This window comes from Eretmochelys imbricata, chromosome 1 (assembly GCF_965152235.1).
Source record: "Eretmochelys imbricata isolate rEreImb1 chromosome 1, rEreImb1.hap1, whole genome shotgun sequence".
NCBI lineage: Eukaryota > Metazoa > Chordata > Testudines > Cheloniidae > Eretmochelys > Eretmochelys imbricata.
In genome coordinates this window covers 211,548,896-211,559,921 of record NC_135572.1, presented here as the reverse complement: position 1 = coordinate 211,559,921, position 11,026 = coordinate 211,548,896, and positions in this window count along the sequence as shown.

Genomic DNA, 11,026 nt, shown 5'->3' with positions numbered 1-11,026 from the left:
GTGATATTTAAAGTGCTCTTTCCCTTACTATTAACAATACTAAAGTTTTGCTTTTGTTTTGTGTTGTTCCTTTCTTCCCTTCTCTCCCCTCCTCAAACCTGATGATGGTAAACTCCACATATACAAATCACATGATTATGTGACTACGTAATATCAGATCTTTGACTATTCTCTGATTACATTTGCTCTAGATCTTTCTTGTCAAAGTTTTCCAGCATGTCATCAGAAAATAGTGGAGAATGGTCGGAGGCCTTGCGTGCAACCCCACAAATCCAAGAAATTACTAACAAGGTGAGTGGCATGCAATGAAAGATGGACAACAGAAACAAATGTAACAAAAGTGTACGTCTTTAAAGCCAATTCTAGAGAGATTAGGGAATGAAGCTACAACTTACTTTAAAATCTAACATCCAGCACTGAAAATGGAAGCTCTCTTGATTGATTAGAAGCATGCAGTATGTGGCATGGAAAAATTGCTTCGAAAGGGACTGCACTAAGTCAAGTCCGTGAAATTCTTAGATTCGTATCTGCCAAGGCCAGAAGGGACCATCTAGTCTGACCTCCTGTATAACACAGGCATAGAACTTTTCCATCTTTTAATCAATGTAATGTGTGCCATGTTAATTTTGTATCATTCTAGTTTTTTAATCAAAATGTCATGTGGTACCAGGTATAATGCCGTACAGAAGTCTAGTTCTATTACATAAACTCTATTACCTTTATCAATCAAATTTATAATCTCATCAAAAAAGGATATCAAGTTAGTCTGACAGGCTCTATTTTCCATAAAGCCACATTGATTGGCATTAAGTATATTATCCTCTTTTAATTCTTTATTAATCAAGTCCCATATCATCTGCTCGAATATCTTGCCTGAGATTGATGTCAGACTGGCAGGCTTATAGTGGTCTGGGTTATCACATTGATCCTTTTGAAATACTGGCACATTAGTTTTCTTCCAGTCTTCTGACCTTCTGCTTTCCAGTCTTCTGGGAGCACTAGAGACATTCACAGCTGTGGTGCAGATAGCAATATATGAATGACAAGGTCTTCACTGCCTAATAAACTACCAGTGCAGTTCCTCTGGTAGTAGCAGTGTAGTAGTCGTAGAAGCACCTGTGTAGACAGGGTTTTAGGTGTCTTTGCAAGTGTGTCATCAAACCTTTATCTGTACAAAACTGGCTGACAGGGTACTAAAACTATCAGTGTCCTGCCTTCACTGGTTCTTGTGTACTTGGGCTAGTGGAGCTGCACCGGCGGTGAATTGGAGGTCCTATTTGCTAGTGCAGAGCAGCCCAGGGAGTCAAGCTTTTGTTCCTGGCTCCAGGGCTTGCTCTATGGTCCCATTACTGGGGTCAGAGGAAGGGAGTGAGTATGTCAGGGCCCCTACATGTCACTATTTAAAAAAAAAACACCTTGGATTTTAAGAGTTCAAGAAAGTAAAAATTGGCTACTTTGTCAGTATTTTCCTGTGATTTATAATTTTGGCCTTTCTGATAAGATTTAGGGCCACTTGAAAGTTGTTTGGGCTGGGAGGTGGACATGGGACAAATACCTTGAGCCTGCCTGTCTTGGCCATGGACTTGCCGTGTGACGCTAGGCAAATCATTTCACCTCTTTGTGCTTCAGTTTCCTCAGCTGCAAAATGGGAGACGAATAATACTTCTCTTCCTCACATGGGAGCTGTGCAATTTAATTAATTCATGTTTGTAAGGCACATTGAGATTCTTCCTCGAAAGGCACTATAGACCTACAAAGTATTATGGCTGTTGTGTGCACACACTAGAAACGTAACAGATGGTCTCTGTCCAAACAAACTTTAGAGTCCGAGTGTGGTGGCTCTGAGCCCACCCTTCTTCATGCATCTCTTTATAGAAAGGGAGACCGGTTGCCAACAGACAAATGTCATTGAAGATTGGCTAAAATACATTAATTGACTTTATTGACTACATGTTTTTAAAGAAATGGTCAAAGTTAATTCATGAGCTCACTGGCGATCACAAGGGATTAGTGGTTGGTGCACTGGGACTGGTAGTCATGAGACAGATGCGATTCCTGTGTTAGCCACAGAGTTGCCGTGTGGCCTGACTTTGGGGAAGTCACTTCAGTGCTCTCTGCCTCAGTTTCCCCACCTGTAATGCTGTTGCTATGTTGGACATCACTGTCGTATCCAAATGCTCCTAAAAGAGGCTCCAAAGCAGACAATTAAAATCACAGCAAATGGAAATGATTCTTTGCCAAAAGCTCTTCTGAGATGAAAGGATTTTAACCCTGATTTCCTCAGCAGGTACAAGGCACTTTTCACGGGCAATCTGAAAGCACAAATCACGAGCAGAGATGGGCACCTCTCTCCGGCCTGTCAGTCAGGTGCCTAAGTACCTTTGTGTGCTGGGCCCTAAATCCTGCCCCTTTTCTCTCCATTTTATTCTTGGCTAATTTAGATGGCTCCCCACTCTGCCTGATGGCTTCTGGGAATCCCTTTCCTAGGCACTTAAGCCTCCCCATACAGTGCATGGGGAACCTGGGTGCTTAACTCAGGGCTAAGAATTCCACTAGTCATCAGGCTGCTCAAGATCTCTGGTGAATCTGGCCCCAACAGCCCTAGTCCTATCGCGTTGGGACAGGTCTTCTCGTAGACCCCTGAGCGTTACCTTCATGTCTGCCCTAAGCCTAGCTGAGTCCAGAAACAACAGCCAACAATACATTTGATCAGGAATGTATTGCTTATTAAATCTCCTTGTCCTACATCTGCTAGGAATGAGCCAAGGGTGACAAGGGTGACAGCTGGCTGCTTGACCTCCCTCAAAGGGATGGGCCCTCTCAATAAATAACTCATGGGTAAATAGTGCTTGGAGGTTGGGAAGGTCATGAATGGGGAGGGGGACAGAGTTTATTTCTCTAGGACAAGGACAGCAAGTGCTGAGGTGACACTTAATTCAACACTTCCACGGAAGTGGAAAGCCTGGGTGTAGTGCAATGACTCTGCTGAAAGCAGCAAAAGGGGAAGGTTCCTGGGAATTGGGTTAGTCAAGAGAGGGTCAGGCAGGCAGGGTGTGTTGGGGTTCTGGGAGGAGTGCAGTGATTGCAGCATTCGCCTTGTGAGTGTCAGCATGTGAGGAACTAGACCAGCTGCTCCAGAGCTGAGACTGTGACACAGAGCTGAAGCTGCTCCAGAGTTAGATGCTCACACAAAAGATGCTGCATCAGTGTGGAAGAGCAATGCAGAGGGGCCCCCAATGAGACATACCACAAAATTGAACTTTGGCCAATTGCCTCTACTGCACGAATGCATTAAGATGTTAAGATTGCGCACTAACTTCTTTTGAACTGTCTTCCCCCCCGCCCCCACACACACACACACCAAGAGTTCAACTGGAAACTACTCTGTTATTGTTAATAGGAACTGTTTAAACTAGTGAGCCCAGGGTATTTGCCCTTTTCTGGCAGCCTTAATACATTAGTATTTAATTGGTGCTGTGTGTCAGAGCTTTTTGAGACCCAGTAGCTGTTGCAGCCCACGATGCCTCACAGCTGAAGTTTCTTTAATGCTTTCCTCTGAGACACGGAACTTCTGGTGTGCTACCAAGTTCTGTATCTGATGTACCACAGCCCTCCAATGACCTCATCAGGTGAGGTTGATCATAGGCATCTTAGGGAAAATTTTCAAAAGTGACTTAGTTGTAACACGTATGAAACTAGCCAGGACTTACCTCCTGGAATTAAGTTGAAGTATTTTAGGCATTCATTGTATTAAAAATGCAAAAGTTTATGTACTATTGAGGGATTGTAAATAATTCCATGGGGGAGGGGAACAACAGCCCTCCAGGAACTAAGAACTGCGGGGGGTGGTTAGGCAAATCCACTCAGGTAGTAACACCTCCAGAGAGGTACCACCAGCTGGAGAGAAGCTTGCATTTACTGGTACAAACTGGATTCTCCACAGACCAACAGACAAAAAAAGGATTTTTGGATAAATAGCCTGAGTTTTAACTGACTCATGGCCTTTTTTCTGATCCAGCAAAGGGAACGGACCTTCCGTTCAAGTGGTGGGGCACAATCCTTGTGGAAGGACTTAACCTACCAGAGCCCTAGGGTGGAGCTAGAGTTACCTCTGGTGAACTTGCTAGCGAGTTGTATGTTTTCATTGTGTTAATGTTTTACCTTAACAATTGCAATGTGCCTGCTTAGAAAGAGCTATGTGATAACCTGTCACTGCCGGCACGCCACTGTTCATAGCCTGTGGAGAGAAAGCAGCACAGGCTGGTCTGTTTAGGCCATCTGGCTTGCTGGAGATATGGCAGGGTAGCTCAAGAAGCTGTGCAGCCTGAACATGCTGGTCAGGAGGGAGAGAGACATGGGCCTTTGCCTTTGCCCAAGGGAGGTGACGGTTGAGGAGCTGGGGGACTCGAGTGGGTGCCCTTGGTGGACACAAGGGGGGACTGCAGGTGCAGTTGCCCTGAACTGTCACAGTTGGTACTAAGCCTTTGAAAAGGTCATTGATAATGTCACTGTCAATTCACTGATGAGCTCTAAACCTCCCTTCGCTTCAGCTATATGTTACAGTGGGAAACACTCCTTATTCCACATCATATTTTTGAAGTACTGGCACTGAACAAGTTTTAAAAATCCACAGCATTTAAAGTTGCTCCTATGCATAAACACATCTACCTAAAAAGAAAAGGAGTACTTGTGGCGCCTTAGAGACTAACCAATTTATTTGAGCATAAGCTTTCGTGAGCTACAGCTCACTTCATCGGATGCATACTTTCCACAGTATGCTCAAATAAACTGGTTAGTCTCTAAGGTGCCAGAAGAACTCCTTTTCTTTTTGCGAATACAGACTAACACGGCTGTTACTCTGACATCTACCTAAATCTGCCTCCTGCACAAAGGAGTCCTGCCTTTGCCAGCTGGCTGTTAGCTATCTCACACAGCCAGCCTGTCAGCCACTCAGGCACCCTCCTCTGGGCTGTGCCAGCCCTTCCGTTGCCCTGCAGATAGACAAATAGATACACCCTAGCCCCTGAGTCCCTTCAGAGTGTCCAGCTGTAACATCCAGCCCCTGATCCCCAGACACCCACAGAAATTCCAGATCCTCCATTCCAAAAGGAACAGTGGACCCCAGTTTTACCTTAGATTACTACTTGTGTAGCACACCCACCACTTGAGTTCACTTTCAATAAAACAAACAAACAAAAAAATTTAAGGAACAACAGGTTCAAATAGACACAAGTGTTACTCCTGGGGAAATTCTGCACCAAAAAATTAAAAATTTTGCAACAAAGATTAAAAATTCTGTGCACAATATTTTAAAATTCTGCAAAATTCTGCATATTTTGTTTGTCAAAATAACACAATATAATCACACTAGTTTCAATTATTTTGGTCATTTATTTCAAAATGTCTGTCAGCAACTATGTCTGTAACCATACAGACAACAAAAAAGATTCAGGAAATGTTTTTTGACAAATAGATTCCTTACTAGGCATATTAATACAGAAGGCCGAGTAATAATTCATTTAAACTACAATAGAGAAGCATATTTCCCGCACCCCTCAGAAGCAGTGCAAAGGCTTGGCGGAGTCAGGGGTAACAGAGGAGGTGAGGGAGAGGGAAGTAAATTGCTGGGAAGGAGGCTGGATGTGAACTTGGAGGGTTGTTGGGTATGGGTGGGAAAAGTATGGAATAGTTTTTTTGAGGGCTCGGGGAGGGATTGTTAGGGAGCTTCCCCATGCAGACCCTGATTGACCCCTAGCCTCTCCCTTTCAGTCAGGCACATCTGCCCCTGTCCCCATGTACTCCTCCACCCCCATGTGTCCTTGCACCCCCGTCCACATGTGTCCCTCCACCCCTACTCAGACATCCACTCCCCCCATCCCCATGTTGCCCTGCACCTCCTCCCTCTGTCCCTATGTGTCTGTGTGCCCCCACCCAGCCACTCTCCTGTCCCTATGTGTCCCTGTACCCCTTCCCCTGTTCTCATGTGCCTCTGTGCCCCCACTCAGCCACCTCTGTCCCTATGTGTCCCTGCACCTCATCCCCATGTGTCTCTGTGACCCAGTCAACCACCCCCTGTCCCTATGCATCTCTGTGCCCCCACTCAGCCACCTTTTGTCCCTATGTAACTCGCACCCCTCCCCCATCAGGTGGCCCTGCACCTCCCTCCCACCTGTGGCCATGTGCCTCCACTCCCATTCATTCCCTGCCCCAGTATGTCCTCCCCCAAGAACCTTTATGAGCCCCTGCCTAACCCCTCGCCAGCAACCCATGCTGTCTGTCTCCCCATAGCCACTATCTCCTGACCTGGCCTGACAGGTGCTGCAAAGAAGGCAGGCTCTTTCTCTTCCATAGCTGACTGGGAGCTGCTGCTGTGTTCTATCACCACAGCACCCTGTGGTGGGCAAAAGGAGAAACTGGAGAAGTTATTTTCTGCTGGGACCTGCTGCTGTTCTAGTGCCACAGCGCCCTCTGGTGGGCAAAAGGTGGAAGGGCAGCAATATTGCAGCAGAAGCTTTTTTCTGCGCAGAAAAAAATTAAAATATGCATGGCTCATTAATCATGCAGGCATGCAGTAGCGTAGAATTCCTCCAGGAATAAAGTGTGAGTGATGGAAACAATTGGTTCCATATAAAAGAAAATCTTAAAACACTTATTAATAGTTACCTTTCCTATTTAATAGAAAAAATTCTCACCACACAGTTCAGTCTTTTACAGCATTTGTTAGCCACAAAGACCCAGTCTTGCAGGAAGCTCCCCCACTCATCAAGGTGACACCTCAGTGAATGGATGCAGAGTGTCTTTCTCCACCCTGTGATATACTGAATCAGTCTTCTGTTTTTATCCACAGACAGGGCGATCCACTCACTATCATATTGTTCCTTTTCACTTGCAACTGGTTTTGATGCTTAGTTTGTCTTTCATGATTTCCCATTGCTTTTCTGGGTTGGTGCCAAGGCAGACAATAATGCAATATATAATCGGCTAGCCCAGGACAGGTGAAAATTCCCTCCTGCTTGAATTGGCTATGACTGAGACATATTATTCTCTGGTGATTCACTTTCCCTCCAAAACCAAAAGGGCATACTTTTCAATATAGCTAAATTAGTCCTTAAATATCACCCATGGAAACATCTCACAATGCTTATGGGTATTGATGTTACAAATTTTCAACAGGGACCTCACATGCTACCCTTCATGGATAAATACCATGAAAGCAGTGTGTTAGGTGTAGTGAGTTTCTCAGGTCTGAGACAGGAGTTGCTTGTAAAGAACAGTGAACGCTTTGCCTGTTGGCACCAATGGGCCTCTGTGTCACAGTGACCTAGTGTCATGTGATGGCAAACTGGAGGTGGTGCCTCCTTCAAGAGGGAGCTGGGCCAGACAGACTCTGAGGGCCAGTGGATGGATATGGGTTTTGGTGGGAGATGTTTGCAAAGAGCAGGTGCTTCAGGCGAGAGGTATTTCAGGAAAGGCCAGGCAGCAATCCTAGTTTTGACAGGGCTGTGACGCCTGGCTGCAAGGAACTGTGGAGCCTAGCAAGTAAGGCTGGAAGATCTGAGTTGAGTTGAATTGTTTATTAATAAGCAAGGCCCAAAGAAAGCAAATGTTGTATGCTGCATGTAGGTCTATGTGCATTCTGAGAAGGGGAAACGGAGGCAGTAGACATATGTTGAGAAGGGATACGCTGACCCCATTACAACACCCAACCCTCTTTCTTTTTTATAGGTGAAGCCTCAGCTGGAAGAAAAAGAGGAGAAGGCATATCCAGTCTTTGTAGCTGTAATATATAGACATCTGACCCTGTGTGGTGGAACACACTACCTCATTAAGGTGAGTAGTCAATGTAGGATGGAAGAAGTGGGGGATTTTGTCAAGTGTTCTAGTTGAAGAAGAACTTAGGGGTCATTTGAAGTGGCTTAAGGCAAGATGTTCAAATAGTGAGCAAACATTGCAGGGAAAAGTCCAATATGACTTTTAATCAAGGTAAGGATTATCTCTCATGTGCCTTTGCAGTGCCCTGCTATCACTTGTTGGGTGCTATTTCTCTACAAGAGTAGAAAAGAAAAGAAGTCTTCATTCAAGGCTCTCCAATTGCTTTCTCAACTCTCATCCTTAGAGCTGGCCTTAGCTGTTGTTTGGGCAGGCTGGAAAAACAATGGCTTTTACTTCCTGCTGTCTCCATTCCCTTTTGAGAAAATAGAATCCTGATCTATGGTACCCATCCCAAACTGTTGTGAGCAATTTTAAATACAGAGAGAGAGAGAGAGAGAGAGAGAGAGAGAGTATGTGTGTGGGGGGGTGGGGGGGTAGAACTTTAGGTCACAACCTTCCGCTGCATGAGTACAATCCAGCCGCTAGTCCTTTCAATCCTAGTGATCAGCTTATATTTTCCAAGGCTCGCTTTTAAGGAAAGGGCTAGAAACCTTTTTTAACGGTAGCTGAGATTTTCCCCTTCCCTAATGTTTCCCCAAAACAGGTGATCTATTTTCACAGGCTGCCTGGGGCCCAGAGGCCACGTCTGCTCCTTCTCTTAGAGAAATGATGGGTCTTTTTAGCTCTGTCATTGTGAGAAGGCCCTGTCAAAGCAGTTGGGTTTTCACTGTGCTCTGAACACTCCTGGCCCAAGTCTCATTCTGATCTCTTGTGGCAATGAGTTCAGTCCTTTAAGACCATCTGTTAGGAAAGTTAACATAAGAACATAGGAGCATAAGAATGGTCATACTGAGTCAGACCAAAGGTCCATCCAGCCCAGTATCCTGTCTACCGACAGTGGCCAATGCCAGGTGCCCCAGAGGGAGTGAACCTAACAGGTCATGATCGAGTGATCTCTCTCCTGCCATCCATCTCCACCCTCTGACAAACAGAGGCTAGGGACACCATTCCTTACCCATCCTGCCTAATAGCCACTAATGGACTTAACCTCCATGAATTTATCCAGTTCTTTTTTAAACCCTGTTTTAGTCCTAGCCGTCACAATCTCCTCATGCAAGGAGTTCCACAGGTTGACTGTGCGCTGAGTGAAGAAGAACTTCCTTTTATTTGTTTTAAACCTGCTGCCCATTAATTGCATTTGGTGGCCCCTAGTTCTTATATTATGGGAACAAGTAAATAACTTTTCCTTATTCACTTTCTCTATACTACTCATGATTTTATATACCTCTATCATATCCCCCCTTAGACTCCTCTGTTCCAAGATGAAAAGTCCTAGCCTCTTTAATCTCTCCTCATATGGGACCCGTTCCAAACCCCTAATCATTTTAGTTGCCCTTCTCTGAACCTTTTCTAATGCCAGTATATCTTTTTTGAGATGAGGAGACCACATCTGTGTGCAGTATTCAAGATGTGGGTGTACCATGGATTTATATAAGGGCATTAAGATATTCTCCGTCTTATTCTCTATCCCTTTTTAAATGATTCCTAACGTCCCGTTTGCTTTTTTGACTGCCGCTGCACACTGCGTGGATGTCTTCAGAGAACTATCCACGATAACTCCAAGATCTTTTTCCCGATTAGTTGTAGCTAAATTAGCCCCCATCATATTGTATGTATAGTTGGGGTTATTTTTTCCAACGTGCAAAGTTTCCCATTGGATTGTCAATGAGGGCAGCTGCTTGAAGGACTTGGATAGAGAGGTTTTCTATGGTATCTGGGCATTTCAGTGCCTAAATTCTAGGCACCTAGTAACCTTGTGGAATTCGCAAACCCTGAATTAGGTGTTCAGGTTCCCTACAGAATGGATGGGGAAAGCAAGGTGCCTAAGACTGGGATTCACAAAAATCTGCTCACTGACTGAGGAGCTGCCTAAGTTAGCCAATAGGAAATACTGAGGAAAGGGCTTTGTGTCCTAAATCATAGAATATCAGGGTTGGAAGGGACCTCAGGAGGTCATCTAGTCCAACCCCCTGCTCAAAGCAGGACCAGTCCCCAACTAAATCACCCCAGCCAGGGCTTTGCCAAGCCTGACCTTAAAAACCTCAAAGGAAGGAGATTCCACCACCTGCCTAGGTAACACATTCCAGTGCTTCACCACCCTCCGGGTGAAAAAGTTTTTCCTAATATCCAACCTAAACCTCCCCCACTGCAACTTGAGACCATTACTCCTTGTTGTGTCATCCACTACCACTGAGAACAGTCTAGATCCATCCTCTTTGGAACCCCCTTTCAGGTAGTTGAAAGCAGCTATCAAATCCCCCCTCATTCTTCTCTTCTGCAGACAAAACAATCCCAGTTCCCTCAGCCTCTCCTCATAAGTCACGTGTTCCAGTCCCCTAATCATTTCTGTTGCCCTCCACTGGACTCTTTCCAATTTTTCCACATCCTTCTTGCAGTGTGGGGCCCAAAACTGGACACAGTACTCCAGATGAGGCCTCACCAATGTCAAATAGAGGGGAAAGATCACGTCCCTTGATCTGCTGCCAACGCCCCTACTTATACATCCCAAAATGCCATTAGGCTTCTTGGCAACAAGGGCACACTGTTGACTCATATCCAGCTTCTCGTCCACTGTAACCCCTAGGTCCTTTTCTGCAGAACTGCTACCTAGCCATTCGGTCCCTAGTCTGTAGCGGTGCATGGGATTCTTCCGTCCTAAGTGCAGGACTCTGCACTTGTCCTTGTTGAACCTCATCAGATTTCTTTTGGCCCAATCATCTAATTTGTCTAGGGCCCTCTGTATCCTATCCCTACCCTCCAGCCTACCTACCACTCCTCCCAGTTTAGTGTCATCTGCAAACTTGCTGAGGATGCAATCCATGCCACCCTCCAGATCATTAATGAAGCTATTGAATAAAACCGGCCCCAGGACTGACCCTTGGGGCACTCTGCTTGATACCGGCTGCCAACTAGACATGGAGCATTGATCACTACCTGTTGAGCCCAACAATCTAGCCAGCTTTCTATCCACCAGTCATCCGGGCCTTGATTTCCACTCTGATGGTGGTTTGCTTTGGGTATGGTCATTAGCTCGGCAAAGATCCAACAAAAATTCCAAACCCATCTTCAGCCCTTTCTGTAAACTTAAATAGAC